Source organism: Spermophilus citellus, assembly GCF_964194105.1.
Source record: "Spermophilus citellus genome assembly, chromosome: 7".
In the NCBI taxonomy this organism is placed as follows: Eukaryota; Metazoa; Chordata; class Mammalia; order Rodentia; family Sciuridae; genus Spermophilus; species Spermophilus citellus.
Window position 1 is genome coordinate 91,348,108 of NC_138188.1, and position 19,027 is coordinate 91,367,134.

Sequence of the window (19,027 nt, forward strand, 5' to 3'; positions counted from 1 at the left end):
CTTCTTTCATGATGTTCTGCCTCACTTTTGGCACATAGCAATGGACTTGGTTGACCATTGACTGAACCTCTGATACATACATCCAAAATAAACTTTTCCAGTGCAAAGTTATTCTTTTTTGGAACTTTTGGTCAAAGCAAGGTAAAGCTGACTAACAGGGGCACATATTAAAACATGACATCAGTAAAGCTGGTATGTGATGCTGTTGCAGATTTTAAAAATATTATTAATAGAAAGTTACTCCCTAATAATGGTAAATAATCTGATTCACTAAATAAATAACAGTTCTAAACTTAAGAAAATATAAAACAGAAATATACAAAGAAACTGAAAATATTCAATATTAAAATGTACATTTTAAATATATTTATTTTAATTTTCATGAACTCGTACCAATGAAAATATAAAATATTTTAAATCAAGATTAATTAACTTGGTCTAATGGAAAATTGTATGAAGTATACCAAATCAACATGAAATATTTACAGAATTCATCAAGTAAATAAGCTAAAAATATTTTCAAAGAATCTGTAATCTTGCTACACAATGTACTAAAGATAAAAATCAATCACAAAAATATAAGTAAAAACACCCACCAATATACATAGAAACATATACTTCAAAAATACTTTTAAAAATTATTTAAAAATGAAAAATATAGCCAGGTGTAATGGCACATGCCTGTAATCCCAATGGCTTGGGGAGGCTGAGGCAGGAGGACCACAAGTTCAAACTAGCCTTAGCAACTTAGCAAGGCCCTAAGCAACTGATTGAGACCCTGTCTCTAAGTAAAATACAAAAAACAAAACAGAAACGCTGGGGATGTAGCTCAGGGATAAAGTGCCCCTGAATTCAATCCCTAGTACCAATAATAATAATAATAATAAAATAAAAGTATAAATTGAATTACAATGAAAATAATACATATCAATATTGATTACATATGGAGAAACATTTAGTCTTAAATTTTAGGTGTTAAATTCAAAAATTTTTGTGAAAAGAATATGCGAGTGACTAATAATATTTCATTGTCTGGACTATTACAGTTCATTTTTCACCCAATTTAACAACCCCTAATTTGTTTCCAATTTTTGAAAATTATGAAGAAAATTGCTATAAACATCCTCGTGTTGGTTTTGTTTAGACATAAATTTTCAACATTATGAGGCAAATACAAAGATGTACATGTTTCATTTTTCTTCATTATTATGTTTTTAGATATTTTTTTAACTGATAAGAACATAAAATTGTACATATATTGTACTTGGAGTACAACATGATTTTTAAATGCATGTATACCTTGCCTGTTTCCTCAATTATCATTTCCTTATGGTGAAAACTTTCAAATTGTAAGAAATTGCTAAACTGTCATCCAAAGTGTCTTCCATTTTTCATTCCCATCAACAATAAATGAGCATTCTTGTTGCTCCAAATCCTTGCCGGCATTTAGTGTCACCAGGGTTCTGGATTTTGGCCATCCTGATTGGTGTGTAAAAGTGCCTCATTGTTGTTTTAATTTGAATTTCCTTGATGGCATATGATGTGGAGTATCTTTTCATGTGGTATTTGACATTTGTACATCCTTTTGGTCAGGTGAATGCTAAAGTCTGGGGCACAATTTTACTAAATTGGATTGTTTGTTTTCTTATTGTGGATTTTACAAGATTATTGTATATTTTGGATAAAAGTGTATCTTTAAAAAACCATCTTACCCTGTCTATGGCTAGTCGTTATCTGTATATTGTTTTTTCCAGAGCAGACATTTTTTATTTCAATGAAATCTAGCTCTATAATTCTTTTATGGGTGTGCTTTTGTTGAATTATGTAGAAAGTTATTGTCAAACCCATCTCATTTTTCTCCTGGGTTATCTCCTATGCCTTTTTTTAAATTTGCATATATGTTTTGATCCATTTTGAGTTAATTTTTGGGAAGGTTGTAAAATCTATGTCTACATTCATTTTTTTAAACATGTGAATGTCCAGTGGTTCTAGCACTATGTATTAAGAAAACTGTATTTTCTTCATCATGTTGCCTTTGCTCCTGTGTCAATGACTAGGTAACTACATTTATATAGGTAAATAAATAAAATAACAATATAACAAAATAAATAAATAAAAATAAATAACAAAATAAATAAATAAAATAAGTTGTTCAGTTTACACCTAAGGGATTCATTTTGAGGGTGCTAATATGAATGGGATTGTGTTTTCAATTTTTATGTGAAATGCAGGGTAAGAAAGAATGCAAAAACAAAAGCTGTGGAATGGTGAAAATAATGGATGACTTGGTCTCAAAACTAGTTTTACTCTCTTTTCTACCACTGCTCCTGACCAGTCTGTTTTGAAATCTTGGCATGTTTCAGAAGACAACAGGATCAAGTACAGCCAAAGGCTTTAGTTTTTGGTATAATAAGATGAAAAATGCCATAGTTTTGATGACTAGTTTTGAACTCTCTATTGAAATAGTTTAACACCCATAAATACATGATTGCATTATTCATTTAAGTGTTATCTTTATTATACTATAGTAAATTACATGTGTGGTTATTCTCTCTCACTCTCTGGTTTTTATGCTATATATGCTAAGTCATTCAATTTGTAGGTTTAAGTAGTAGATCAACTCCATCAAATGCTGTTGAGGCATTGAGAATAGAAATTGTCCACTTGGTTTGTCAGTAGGAAAGCCACATCTGACCTTGTCAAAGCAGTTTTGATGGAGTGGGTGGTTGAGTTAGGATGTGAAACTGAAGAAGTGCTGAAAAGTAAATGTTTGTGCAAGGACATGATATGTGGAAGTCACTCAACTGTAAAGACCACAATAAAATAAAAATCTGTAGCAGGAGAACTGTGAAGGATTCAAGGAAGTTTTGTTATTTTATTTATTTATTTTGTACTGGGGATTGAATCCAGGGGCACTTAAACACTGGGCCACATCCTCAGCCCTTTTGTTACATTTTATTTAGAGACTAGGTCTGGCTAAATTGCTTACAGCCTCACTAAATTGCTGAGGCTGGCTTTGAACTTGTGATCCTCCTACCTCATCTCCCAAGCCCCTGGGATTACAGGCATGCGCCACCATGCCTGGCTACTTGTTTTGTTATGGATATTAAAAGAGCAAAATATTTTTTTCATGATACAATAGAGAGAAAAGTTGGTCATGTGAATATTCAGATTCCACCTTTTGCAATTCTGAATTCATCATAATCCTACATCATTCTCCTCCTTCCAGTCTACCTATCTGGATACCATCCTCAAAGCAATTTGTGGAACATTTATAACTGGTTACTTAAACCAAAATCCACCCTAAACTGCTTCTTCTCTTATTTTCTATATGTAGATAGTCACTCAGTGCTACAAACTTCAGCTCTTAGACGATAAAATCCTTCTTCTCTTTCCCATACTACTACCAATATCCTGAATTTACAGTTTCTATTCAGTCTCCATGGCTCTAGCATGATCTATAAAAATTACCATCTATATTGCTGCCAAATAACTCTATAACACATATGACCTGCTTAAAAGCCTCTGATGGTTTTCCAATAAATGAGAATAATTCCTGAATCTGATTTCTCAGAACATCCTACAAGTACTCTTAAGCAACAGTCCTACTTACATACTGTACTATTTAACTCTCCAAACCTAGACTAAACTAACCTAATTTGACCTTATTGTGGTTCTGTTAAAACAAAAACAAACAAACAAACAACAACAACAACAACAACAAAAAACCCACCACAGCTGCTATTGTGCTATTGTCCCCTCTGGGGAGTATTTCTATTTTTTTTTTCAGAACCTTACTGTGTTTTTCTGTTGTCCAAGCTGGTCTTGAACTCATAGGCTCAAGTGTTGTTCCTACCCCAGTCTCCCAAGTAGTCTGCCTTCTTCAACTTCATCATCCTGAATCCTTATTCTGCACCCCTGTAAAATAAAGCAGCAATTTCACCATCTCTTGACAATCTAAAGTCTTACAAACTCTATCACCAGGGGTCTTGAGGTTTCACCTGTCTTTCATTATAAGAAGCAATAACTGAGGTCACTAATTGAGAGTTTAACAATTTTCAGTGATCCACTTTATCTTTTTTCTCTCATTCTGATGCAGAATTATGAATATTTATTGTACATAAGACTTTAAATCCATATATTCAATAATTTAAAATTCTTAATCACAATCAATATTATATTAGAAGCTTGTACAACACTATAGCACATTCCTAGGAAATTTTCATTTCCTATGAAAGTGGAAAAAGGACAACATAATCAGTATCTCAGATGTTGAGTTTCTCTAATACTCTCAGTTCTAGGAAAGAATGCATACCAGTATAACATCATATGACTTTTTATAAGATTTTTATTTCACCAGTTTAGTAATAGATAAAACTTCTAAATCATCTGTTAAAAAAAAGACATAGCTAAAATTCAAAGTTCAGTTTAGCTGTAACTGCAATCACAGCACAAGTAAATTAGGGCTAATGCAAAAGAAATGAGTACAGAACAATTAGAAGGAAAAAAATCTAAGAATGAATGTAGCCACAAAAGGCTTTAATTGAAGTTAATCTCACAGAAAAGAAAGTGCTAAGTGAACAAGGCAAATTGAAATAGTCATCAACAATGCAGATGTGCTTAAGAAGGGAATCTTAGCCTTTCTGGAAATTTGGATGGGTCCTATGAACTGAACCCTGACTTCTACATTTCCACAACCATTCCCTCTATAGTTCTGTCCCATCACTAAAGAAAAGAAAAAAAATACCTGTTTTAAGATTTAAAGCATGTATTGCTAATTCTAGAATATTTCTTACTTTCAATTAGTAAAATTGAAACTCTAGAGAAATATTTTTCAGTGTGAAAACTAATTCACCTTGACTCTAGTATTTCAAATCACCCCAACACTTCTGCAAAATATAGACCAATCTGAATACTAAGTTCAAGGCCCTTTCCTAGATAATTTACATGAGTTACACCTCAAGTAAACATCACAGAAACATGGCAAGGTTTGCATTATTAGTCATTGTTTATGAATTAGAATTTTAAGGTTCAGAATGGTGAAGATAATTTTCCCAAGCCTGTACAACTAGTCAGAAAGCTTCCATGCAATTTGGAGTCTATCAATTTCCACAGTTGTTCTTTCTACTGTCCTGCATAAAAATGAGTCACAATTGAGACTCCAGTGAGGGGTAACTATATTTAACTGTAAGAAACTAAGGATCTCATAAGAGCTGCAAAAAAGAGCCTCTTCTGATGTCTCAAATCACAGAGAAGCAGAATGAAGGGCCTCAGCCAAAGGGCTCAGTGAAATTGGACTGAAGGTCAAAGATCACCTTTCTTAGTCTAGCTATTGAATGACAAGATTGGTGAGGAAGAAGGTAATAATTAAAAATGACTGTTTAATCATTAAAATAAGCATTATTTTCTCCATGGACATAAGTTTCAATATTTTGCATCCAATGTATTGACAATGTAATTAAGAGACTAACAAGTGTGGGTACTACAGAGTTCTCTCATTATGGGCCTACTTTTCCATATACTCTCAGCAGTCTTGGAGCCAGGTAGGACACATGGCCAATTTGGGGAAGTCTACTGTGTACTTACAGTTCTACTGGGAGTCCATACATTAACAGATTGTATACGTACAACACTCCTTCAGCAGGAGGAAACTCAAGTGTGATTCCCATCCCCAAATCAAAGTGAGGAAAAACTTAAATGAAAATAGGAAAAAATAAGCCTTTCATTATCAAAGAAGAAGAAAAGTGATTTGCTGTGAAGGCAGTACCAATATGAGGAGCCTAGCTCCCCTGGTTCAGCCACATTACTGGACTTTATCACTTTCCATGTTTAGTTTTTAAGCTTCCATTGCATAGGAAAGGCTTAAAATCTGGTCTGAATCCAAATCTAAAATTAAAGTTAAATCAACAGAATCTATATTAGTTTCCTACTATAGTGTACTACTCAAAATACACAATTTTATCCTCTTACAGTTCTGGAGCTCAGAGTCTAACTATAAAATCCGGGTGTTACAGGGCTATATTTCTTTGGAGGCTCACAGCTATCTTGCCTTTTCCAGCTTCTAGAGATTGCCTGAATTCCTTGGTTCTTAGCTCCTTCCTCCATTTCTAAAATCTACCAAGAAGCACCAGCCAATTTTTCTGGAATTCTGACCTCTTCTGCCTGACTTTTTCTCTTTTAGGAATCCTTATAATAACACTGGGCTCACCCAGATAGGCCCATAGGTGTTCCTTCTATCTGAATATTAAACAACATCTGCAAAGTCCCATTTTCCCTGTTACCTAACAGGTATAAGACATCATGATATGGGCACTGGGTGGGAGACTGGGCAGTTATTATACCTACCACAGCATATTTGTCTGGAATTCATATATTCTGATCTGGAAACAAAGATTCTGAAAAGTTCATAAATAAAAATTGTGATTTCCTATTATTTTTTTCTTTTTTGAGTTCTTTATTGTGGACTGTTTGTCTGTCTTTGCAACATTATCATACTGTCTCAATTACAATAGCTTTAGAATAATTCTTGATAATGGCAAGAAAAAGTACCCTCACTTTTTATTCTCTTTTCATGAGACTTGATTTCATATTTATTTTGTAATTAGCTTGAAACTTTAAAAAACTTCTTATAGTTTTGATTAGAATTACATTGACTCTATAGATCAGTTTGGGAATACCTGCAATCTTCATAAGCTCGAGTGTTCTAGTCTATGGACATGGCATATTGCTCCATTTGTTTTCATTTTTTTTAAATGTATTTCAGTGATTTGAAGTTGGAAAGGGAATTATTTTTAGAAATTAGACATTTGATGTTTATTACTATTTTTACTAATTATTACTAGTTTACATTTGGGATACATATTTTATTGGAATATAATTAATTTTTATTTATTAATTCTAAAATAAGGAATATTATTACAGTGTCTTATTAATTGCAATAATTTACAGTTTATTTTGGAATTTCTTTTCAAATATTTTTAAAATTTGTGTTAATTAGTTATTCATGACAATGGTAGAATGCATTTATGTTCTTTGATATATCATACATAGATGGAATATAATTTCTCATTTTTCTGAGTGTACATGTTGCAGAGTCATGTTGGTCATTTAAATACATATATACATAAAGTAATAATGTCCGTTTCATTCTACTATCTTTCCTATCCCATATCTCCTCCCTTTCCCTCCCATCACTTCCCTCTACCTAATCTAAGGTAATACTATTCTTCCCTAGTGCCCCCTGCCTTATTATGAATTAGCATCCACATAATAGAGAAAATATTTGGCCTTTGGTTTTGTGGGATTGGCTTAATTCACTTAGCATAATATTCTCCAACTCCAAACATTTACTGGCAATGCCATGATTTTACTCTTCTTTAAAGCCGAGTAATATCCATTGAGTATATACAACACATTTTCTTTTTCCATTCATCTACTGAGGGACACCTAGGTTGGTTCCATAGTCTAGCTATTGTGAATTGAGCTGCTGCCACAGTCTGGCTGGGCAAAATAACCGGGAGGTGACAAACAACTTGAAGGTTGAAGCAGGAACTGCTTTATTGTGGAGGAACTCACCAGGAACTGAGCGGGAACTCAAGGTAAGCGGGCACCCAAGGTAGAGGGCACCTCTTTATTGCGAAACAGCAGAGGTATATATACCTATCTGATTACACACAACTTGACTCAATTAGCATCATCTAGATACAGCAGTCAGCCAATAAGGAATCCCCATCATCTTAATGGCTCGGTGGCGTTGCCTCACAAACCACTCCTCTTGGCAAACTGCCAGGCTCCATCTTGACTTGATTTGCGGTCCCCAACAAGTTGCTATAAACATTAATGTGGCTGCATCATTATAGTATGCTGATTTTAAATCTTTTGGGTATAAAATAAGGAAACTATAGAACTAAATAATACAATCAATCATTTAGACTTAACAGACATATATAGAATATTTCATTCATCAATGAGCAAATATACTTTCTTCTCAGCAGCACATGGCTCGTTCTCTAAAACAGACCATATCTTATGACACAAAGCAACTCTTAGCAAATATAAAAATGTAGAGCTATTACCCTGCATTCTATCAGACCACATGGAATGAAATTAGATATCAACAATAAAATAATAAATAGAAGCTACTGTAACAAATGGAGACTAAATAATACACAATTGAATGATCAATGTATGGTAGAAGAAATCAAGGATGAAATAAAAAAAATTCTTAGAGGTAAATGAGAACACTGATACAACATATCAAAATCTCTTGGACACTACAAAGGTAGTACTAAGAGGAAAGTTTATTGCATTGAGTGCATTCATTAAAAGAATAAAAAGTCAACAAATAAATGACCTAATTCTACATCTCAAAGCCTTAGACAAAGATGAACAAATCAACACCAAAAGCAGTAGAAGGCAGGAAATAATTAAAATCAGAGCTGAAATTAATAAAATTGAAACGAAAGAAACAATTGAAAAATTTGACAAAACAAAAAGTTGGTTCTTTGAAAAAATAAATAAAATTGATAAACCCCTGGCCATGCTATCGTGATTTCCTATTTTTTCATGGAGGACAATGTGAAAAACACTTTTGAGTATCAATTAACAGAGTTCTTAATACAGTTTCAAGTACCAAAATAACTTTTCTTTCAACTTGGTATGTAAGAAATAATTTACCTTTGGGATACATAATACAAAAAAACAAAAAACATATTTGATGAGAAGAGAAGCAAACTCTACCATAATAAAAGCACATGACAAAAAATTTAAGGCCAAATGTATGAAGGATGGTATACACTACCACAGAATGAAGATAAACTTGAATTTTAGGCACTTCTGTGCACTGGCTGGATGATTATATAGTTATTATTATATAGTTATTTAATAAATCTATCTCTTAGTTTCTCATAGGTGGAATGGAAAGTGTTTTGGATCACAGTTACATTTTAGGTTAGTTTGGAGGATTAGGGAACATACTCCTAAAGTCCCTGTCTCAGAGGTTGATCCAGAGCAGCTGCTTGCTAAATAGCAATCGTGTTTCCACTTCTTTCAACTCAGTTGTTGTTCTACAGGAACTCTATTTGCACAGATGTTTGCATTATACAGTTAAAATGTACATTTGTGTCCCTGAATGAAATTTGGCTTCCATATAGTTCCTGCAGGGCTAGAACTCCTTTCATTATAATATAAAACAAATTGCCTGATAAATTATCCAAAACAAATTAAAGAAATAGTCAAGTTTTGACAATTATATTACACAAAGCTCCGGATGCCACAGTCACAAAACTGAAAATAGACATCACCAGAATGCTAACTCAGCTAAGAGAACACTGATACCAAGATTTACCATCCTCAGGCTATCACACACAACATAAATAATATTCTGACTTGAGTTAAAGGTCAATTTAATAAATAAAGAGACATATAGATCTTCCAGTGTAGATATAATTACTGACCTCTTTTTCTGGTTTCTTTAGGTCATTAAGTAATTTCTGACACCAGCATCCCAAGTCAGCATCAAAATGAAAAGGTTTTGACCTAAATGGTCATACACAAATTATTTCAAATCTCAATTAAGTTAGGACATAGAGCATTTTTTAATACAAGTAAGTACTCATTATGGAGTAGGTAATATATTCCTTGAAAAAACCTACAACAAGGTTACATAGAATGCTATTCTATAAATTTAAAAAAAATTACAAATGTTGATAGTCAATATTCTTATTTTAGCTATTAAAATATCCAGTTCTGCATTTCTGGACTAATAATTCACCAAAATAATGTGTTTCTACTAGAAAAATCTGTAAAACATTGAAGAAGTGAATTTCATCCATAAAACAAGAGAAATAGCTTCTTATTGTAGGATCTAGGACACACATCAAATATACATATTTTTTCCTCAAATCTGTAATTCATCTCACCTGTGAAGCTTGTAGTTTTAAACTTAATATGAAAACTGTGAACTCCATCCCATTGCCTTCCATATCCATGAACAAAATCGAATTAAACTAAAGCAATGAGAATTCATCCTTTTATAACACTGTTTCCTTGGAGAAAATGATTTTTTGGATTCTTGTCTTATTTTTCTGGAGAATGAGTGAAAATCAGAAAACTTTTATTGACTTTTGAATTTAAAAATATAAGTAGCACATAAGACAGGGTCAGCCAAGCCAAGGAATTCTCCACTGTTAAAGGACCAGAGAGTCAGCTCATATTGCCATGTCTTCCTGATTTAATCAGTGTGATTTCATCAATCTTGGGATGAAGAATAAAAGAAAGTTTATATTTCTAGTATTGCTAGAACTCCATAGTTTTAATATTGTCAAAGAATTAGGTCTTGAGGGATTTACAATGGGAGCCTTCAGCTATCTACGCATCTAAGTTATTGAAGCTGGGAAAACTATTAAAATAAGAAGAATGTAAAATGGCAAGTACCTGGATGTGAGGCCTTTGTAGCAGGATATGGTGTTAAATGAAGCTAACCAATTTCCACTTTGTAGTTTTGATAGATGTCCAGAGGGCCTTTTGAAAATAAAACAAAATGAAAGAAACAAAAGCTGAGTGATGATTTTATCAGGAGACCCCTGGTTTATACTTTAGTTCAATTTTGGCAAGTCAATATAAGAAAGCTCAAAAAATACTAGAGAACTTCTCTTCCTTCAAAACTCATTTCATCTCACATCCAAGAGCATACACTAATGTGTGCATTTCATCATTTTCCTGAAGTTAAACTTCACTTGTATTCTCAATCAAGAGAAAACATGACTGAGTTCATCCTGGTCTATAGTAGCTTTGGTATACTACTTTAATAAACGCAGTGTTTTTCATACCGAGTTTGCTGAAAAAAATGAATTAATTAGCTTGTCAAAAAATACTTGCAAAGTATCCATATAATGTTGTTTGAATAAAAAATTGATAAAAACAAGGAATTGGCCTTACCCCCACAGAACATATAGCCTACTATAGAAACAAACAATAAATAATTAATTATTCATTTCACATGCAATAGCATGATGAATCAGAGAAGACTCTGAGGAGAGTCATTAGTGGAGGTGACTCCATGGTCCTCAGAGAATGACTCCTAAGGAATGGATTTTATACATCAGTTCAAAGCTGATTTTGAAGGTTGAGCAGGATCAATAAGGTACACAATTGGGTGGCAGGAGAGACAGAGGAAGATGACTGTGCAGGCTGAGTTGACAACCTCAGAATAGAGTGAAGTGTTGCAAGTTTGAGAACTGAGACAAAATCAGAATGGGTAAGGCCAAGATTGAGGGGGATGCTATGAAGGAAAGAGAAAAGGAGGCAGAAGCTATATCATGTCAGGATTGGAGGCCATATTAAAAGAATGACAAACCACTGAATGTTTGTTATGATTCAACAGTCCTCATCAAAACTCATGGTGAAATTCGATCTCCTTTAGGATGTATTAAGAGGCAGGACCACTTGGGACATTTAAAAGACAATTGGGCTATGCCCTCATATATGCATTAATCTAATAGATTAATTGTTTAATATGTTATAAAAGCAGCGACTTTGTTATCAATGCAAGCTCTCTCTGGTTAGTTTGCTTCATCTAACTGGTGCCCTGCACTCCTTTGGGAGTCTATCAGCAAGAAGATTCACACCAGATTCCACCTTTTTTTTTTTTTTTTTAAATATTTATTTATTTTTTTTAGTTCGCAGCTGACACAACATCTTTGTTGGTATGTGGTGCTGAGGATCGAACCCGGGCTGCACGCATGCCAGGCGAGCGCGCTACCGCTTGAGCCACATCCCCAGCCCAGAGATTCCACCTTTTAACCTTGGGTTCCCTGACCTCCAGAATTGCAATAAATAAATTTCCTTATAAATTGCCCAGTTCTGGTTATCCAGTTATAGCAATAGAAAATGGACAAAGACAAAAGTGTTGAGCAATGTGCTAATGATATCAGACTTGTGTTTTTAGTGGATAATTTAGGCTGCAATGTGAAGAATAAATTTAGTATTTTAATAAAGTATTTATTTCCCAATGAGTCATGTAGATTCCCCATATCACAAGGCAATGACAAATTAAGAGGAAAATAAATGTAAAACAAATATATGCCAAAAATACTGAATTAAAAACGTATGACTATGTGACTTGATAGAAAAATCACAAATAGTTTCTGACTCAAATAATAATATCTGGCTTTATAATTTGTATTTTGATAAAATACGAACTCCAAGACAATTTATTTAAACTGTCTACTAATTTATTTCCAGCACCTAGAACTATGCAATAGCAGATACTCAATGAATATTTACTAAATGAATGAAAAAGTATTCAAATAAAAATTATTCCCAATGATTGTACTCCACTGTAATTATATTTCTCATTCTCCTCCTGATAGTTTCCATCAATATAATTTATCTGTAGATTCTTCCTCTTGCACCATATCTCCAAATTAAGATAAAAGATAGTAGAGCCCACTGACAAGATGAGCAGATTGCTAAGTGGTGTCAAATAATAAAGAAGAAATGGTCTAAAGGGAAAAACTAAAGAAGCATAAGACGTAAAAAGTAAATTTGCTGGGGCAACAGATCATACATCTGAAGAGGTTCAAGCCCCATTCAAGATTAGTAGCTTATAGCCACTAAGGACACCCTTCTCTAACCCTACACACACACACACACACACACACACACACACACACACACACACATCACAAGGGGTGGGTAGCATGTTCATCTCCCTATCTGCCCTAGGTGGAAAGAGTTTGTGTGAGACCCTGTTTTAGAGAGCATACAGGACCACTGGCTAGAAACTTCTAGAACTTAGAGTTACAACAACACTGGTCTAGGGACCAGCCTTCAAGTCACTTCATAACCTAGGTCTCTAAAAAAGGTATACAATTTGGGAAGAATGAGACTAACATAAGGATATTTTAGATTTATGAGGACTCAGAATATTTGTCCCAGAGAAATGTTTGTGAAAGACTGACTGGAGCACCTCAGCAAGTAGTGAAAAGAAGCAAGGAGAAAGCAGAAGAGTAAAGAAAACAAAAATCATGGAAAATGTTCTTTAACATGATAAATAAAATTGCTGAATAAAATGTGGGACTTTTAATCTGTGGAAATTAAGCCATGTGATACTAATTATACCTACTCTGGATAGATTTCCAACACATATCTTGGAAAAAAATTGCAATACAATAACTTATACCTACAAAAAATAAAAGAATAAATGCAAGACTACATTACCAATATGGAGTTCAAGAGTGTATATATATGTTTTTGTGTGTGCATAAATTTATAGAAAAAGATCTGCAAATAAACACACCTAATAGAGGAGTAGAGAATAGACACAGATTTAGTTTCATGATCAGAGAAGACCTTAACACTTTTATAATGTTTATTATTGTAAGTAAACATACTCTTGTCTTGAAACAGAATATACATAATTTTCATAATTTTATTACTTTTTATTTGAACTTTGAGCAATTGCAGGTAGTATTTAGAGGAGGAGAAAAAGGAGCGAGAGAGAGGGAGAGAGACAGGGAGGGAGAATGGGAGACAAAGACACTTGGCGGGGATGAGGGAGAGTTCCTTAAATAGGGTGAAACATTAATTATCTCTGAGAAGCTGGCATTTGAAAAGAAACCTGAATTAAGTCAGCAAGTTGGTCATGGAGCAAATGGAAAGTAGGCATTCAGCAGGAGGGACCAGCACAATGGCCCTGAGGCCAGTTGACATGTTAGAGAAAAAGAAAGAGCGAACACAGAGCAGAAGTGGAATTACATCTTTGGGGACTTTGCAGCCCTGGGTAAGGGTGTGGATTTTATTTTAGGAATTCTGGAAAATAATTGAAGGATTTGGAGTAGATGAAGGACTTGTCTTATAGTTTTGGTGTTCTTAAATTAGAATTATTTTATTCTAGTTGATTCACATGCAGTTCTAAAAAATATAGACAAGTCTCATGTAGCATCTGCCCAATCTCTCACATTGGCAAAGTTTTGCAAAACTATAGCACAATACCACAATTAGGATGAGGACATCAGTACATAAAGATACAGAATCTTTCCATCACTACAATAACCTCTCCTGTTGCATTCGTATAGTTTCCCTGAAACCAACTTCCTTCCTTCCTTCCTTCCTTCCTTCCTTCCTTCCTTCCTTCCTTCCTTCCTTCCTTCCTTCCTTCCTTCTAACAAGTTGGTGGTTTCTCATTAAATCTTTTTTTATGATAGCTGCTTTTAAAGCTTTTTTCAGGTAATTATAGTATATTTGTCTGATTTAGGGCTCTTATGGATTACGTTTTTTCATTCAGTTTGATATCTCCCTTCTTTGGCATAATGGGTAATTTTTCATTGAAATCTGAGCATCATGGGTATGATATTATAAGATTTTGTATGTTAATTAAAACTTCTACTGCTCTAGCTGTATTTTTGTAAAACAGCTCAAGCTGGGACAGGGAGTTGATGACTATAGAGGTAGAAACCTAGGTTTTCTATAGTGTTTGCATGTTTGGCTTCCTTGTCACTGGACAGTGGTTTAAGCCCTGATTCTATCAGATCTCCTCCTACACCACCACCTGGGCAGGGTGCAAACCCAGATTACCAGTTGCCCTTGACATGTGGCAGGTATAAGTCCTGGCTGCTGCTTAGCTTCTCTGTCAACACTGGGGTGGAAGGCAGGGGTGGGTGCCAAAATATATGTCTAGGCTCCCACTTGGTCTTTATGTGTGGCTGAAGTAAAATATTATTTGCTAAAGTTTTCTGTCTTGATAGGCTTCCTTTTTCCTGGTCTACTGGCCAGATAAAAGGAATTAGTTTTGTTTTGTTTTCTGCCCCTGTTATGATTTCCAGGTTGAAAATTGGTTCAACTCCAAATCTCAGAATTTTGAGGCAAAAAGAAATCCAAGAACTCTACACTCTGTCATTTCCTGGGTCCCAAGATCCTAAGTGAGTCTGCCTTCCTTTCTTCATCTTTCAAAGACTTTTAATATTTGTTTTATATAAATTAATTAGACTTTATTTGTCCTTAGAATAATAGAGAAAAACACACTTTATTTTCACAAAAGCAGAAGTCTCATGTTTACATTTGAAAAGCTTACTCTGGTTACTCTTTGGGATATAGATTATACAATGGTTTTAGAGCTGGAGGGCACAGTTGCCAGGTTACAATACCTATTACCCAAGAGGAGTTCAACAGCTTATTAGCTCTACCCTTTGGAAAGCTACTTGATCCTTTGATGTATCACTTGAATATATTACTTGATAAATTGCTTGACATATTTTCAAGATGAGGACAACAGAATGTGGTGAGAACTTAATTATGGTAAACGAGGGGAAGAAAGGACTTAAAGGTGACTTTGGGATTTGAAACCAAATGGCAATGATATCGAACAACACAGGAAAGATAGAGGTAAGGGCAGAAAGAACAAAGACTTCTATTTCAGACTTGTTGAACTGTGGATGTCAATGTGGACACTGTTGAATGTACAATCAGCACCTGGAGCTAGGACTAGAGAGAAATCTAGTATCCATTTGCCTATAAATATGTAATATTTAGAGACATATGGCCAGAGGAGGTAGAGAAGGGAAGATGATTTACCAGTCTTCAAACAAATGATGTTCTGTTGAAAGAAATGTGACATACAGAAAAGTAATGTAAACTGAAAATTAGAAGCACCATCTGAGAAAAGCCAGGATTTCCTATATGTCAAGGAATACAAAAGGGTCATATTAGAAAATACTTAGCCATTAGAAAGCCATTAAGGTTCAAGGAAGAAATTTCTCCCTCCACTCATAATGCTTGAATAGTTCCATGATGAACTCTTACATGCGTCCCCAAATAATCTGAAAATCAAAAGTTACAGTGAGCTCAGTTCTCTGCCAAATAAGCACTTCCCTGAGGCAAAACTTAAAATATGCTAAAAGGACTACAGAAACACTAAATTTATTTTACATCCATAAGATTCATGCTGGAATATTCATCTTCAGCTGTGGATCCCTAGCTTAATGTTTAATTTAATAAAACTGAAGGCATTTGAATAAAAAGTTGAAAAATCTATAATAAACAACTGTTTATCAAGACAATTTATTATTTGTATGCTGTATGCCTGTGGATATAATTTTATGCAGTTTAGATGCAAACATCTAGAATTATCTTTCATATCTGTAAGTACCATCTCCTCTATCTCTGTTTCTCTCCTGGGATGACATCCTGAACCCTTTGTTCTCTGTATAACTGTGAAAACTGAAAAGAGTTTATACCTTTTTACCGCTAAGTCCTTAAATACAGACTCAACTTTTTAAAGAACCATAAAACCTGGTTGTTAGCTAAAGAAAACCTGAGTACCTCAGGAGTTTCCCTCACTCTTCAGTAGACCCAGTCTCAGGAAACATTAAGCAGGCTGTTAGGCAAACCTTGTCACTCAGAAGTGTGTGCAGGGGATACTTATACCCTCAGTACATCCTCTCTTTCACCCTTTTGCCTCCTAGACTTATTTAAGATATAATTGACTAAATTTTAACTTACTGAAGCTAATAAAGATAAAGCCCAGGCTAATCCTTTTTGCAACGTAACTTAGATTTTATGTATGTATGTATGTATGTATGTATGCATGCATGTATGTATTTATGTTGTAATAGTTACCACCTTTATTAGGAAGCAGGAACTTTCTCTGTTCTCTTCTATTCATTTCCTACATACAAGGTGAGGAGTCTGCGGGGCCCTGAGACTAGCCTCCACCAGACCCCCCACTTCCCATACTCCATGTAGGTCTTCTTTGTGTTCTCAGGACCACCCATGCCCTCCATAAAAGGCCAAACTTTCCCCCGATTCTGTATGAGTCATTCCCAGATTCTGGACCCCTAAGAGTTATTAACTGGTGTGAGCAAATATAGGCCTGAGGTGAAGTCAAGTATGGTTCTTCATGGAAGAGCCTAATAATGGGAGGAAGAGTCTAATAATCCAAATTGAACTTTCCAGGCTTTCATAAAAATATATCTATCAAAGTAGGAAGATAAAATATATTTTATTTATCAGTTTCTTGGCCTGAGTTAAAAATTTTAAATACTTACACACGTGACAATGACTTTCTATTTATACTCTTCCCTGGGTTTTCACAAATATTAGTGGTAAGGCATAAGCTAAACCTGTGACTAAAGTGTGAGTGAACGTCTACAATTATTTGCTAACTATGAGTCAGAATATCTGGTTCCAAGGAGAGTGCCCAGGGAATAAATCCCATCTTTGCATTTTTAAGACCCTGGGAAGTCCAGGACACTTAAGAAGGAGGAAGCTCTGTGAAATCTCGGGAATAGAAAATAGCTCAAGCTTCTGGAAGTACCCATGGAGGCTTCCTTCAACTCCTAAATGAATTAGGTGTCTCCAATCCATGGTCTCATTGTGTCTTATCCTGACTATTTGGATGATCAAACAGAAGCTCCATGTCCATATAGCATCAACATCATATTGTAGGAAATCACACAGGAAAGGAGATCTTGTTGTAGCCAATGTGGAAAATACATTGTTATATTCTGGCCACGATAATTCACATCTCTTGGACAGGCAAAACACTTTGGTCTCCACCATCAAGTTCACCAAGTTTTATTCCATTATAGCAATAGCTCAAAAGTAGATAAGAATCATCACTAAATGAGGTTGAATTAGGATCCTCATCTGAGATTCCTCAAGTATAGCTCCAATGTACATCTCAAGCTGCAGACCTGTGATCTAAAGAGACAGTAATCAATAGATTACTGGATTACTAGAGCAGTGTCTGTCACACAAGTGACTAAGGTCTCAATAGTATAACAGGAATAAGACAAATACTAGAGAACTCCCATTCTAAAAAAGGGAAAACAGGACACCCATAGCAGTTACTAGTCACCTGCAATTCTGAAATCCATTCTGATATTTATTGACAGTTTCTTGATTCAAACCTGGTACTACTCCTTAGGAATGATTTGCTAAGGCTCTCGGTTCTGCCCTGTGGATTATCTTTCCTTTTACGCATAAGCCAGCCCATGACTGCAACTGAATTTTTTTTTCTCAGAATGGTTTCCTATTAGTAGATATTGGGGAAAATGGGACCCGAAGTCTTTCCCATACTGAACTCTGACTCTTTTAGTTCAAGGTAACAGTGCTTCTCTAAAAAGAATGTTCTTAAAAATTATGTGGGATTTTCTATAAATCATTTTGGTGCTCACTTCATCAGGTCAAGGCCATAATCATAAATCTTTTCTAGATGAGCTCCTTTCTACCTCAGCCTCCTTGAAAGGGTGCTGTGGCTTGACATGTGTTACTAGGATCTAGGAGGCACACCCTTGAGATCCTTAGAGAGACCTGAGTGTCTGAGTCCATGAGACATCACCTTGGGTCTTAGGAAGAGGCTTTACAGTTGCACTCCCAGCTTCTTCTTCAGACTATGTTTTCCCGACAGTGACCTGGATTTGATCTCTACTAGACACCTTTCCTAAGGTTTTAGAATCATTTTCTATCTGGAGAGGTGGAAAGACATAAGGCTTATTTTTAAATATAACAAAATCTGTCTCCTTTACATTTCAATTTTGTCTTGGGTTTATCCCCATCCCAGGGTCATGTTTTATCATGAGATCTGAGAAGAAGCTCAGTGGCATTCTCAATATATAGCCTAGAAAGGCCTTTGATGAGGTAATTGAGTTCATTATATACATTTGCTATTAAGCATTGTATACATTTGTTATTTTGCAGGTGACAGTATTATGAAACTTTTCACTGCTCAATAGCAATAGTTCCTTTATTTCAGTCTTTAACAGTATTTTTCTTCCTTTCCTCTGAACTCACACCAATGGTTTCCTTGTGGACATCCAGGCATTTAGGCACAATCTCATTCTCTAAGATCCTTTAGGCTTTGCCTAGCATTTTCTCAAGAACTGGTAGACTTTAACTAAGCCTCCCCAATGTCTTTCCAGTTTCTATCTGCCACCCTAAGCCAAAGTCACCTCTGTGAATTGTTTAGCTCTCTCTTCCTAGCACTCAAATCTGTTCTGGTTTTCTGTTGCTCAGCAACAAATTGCCC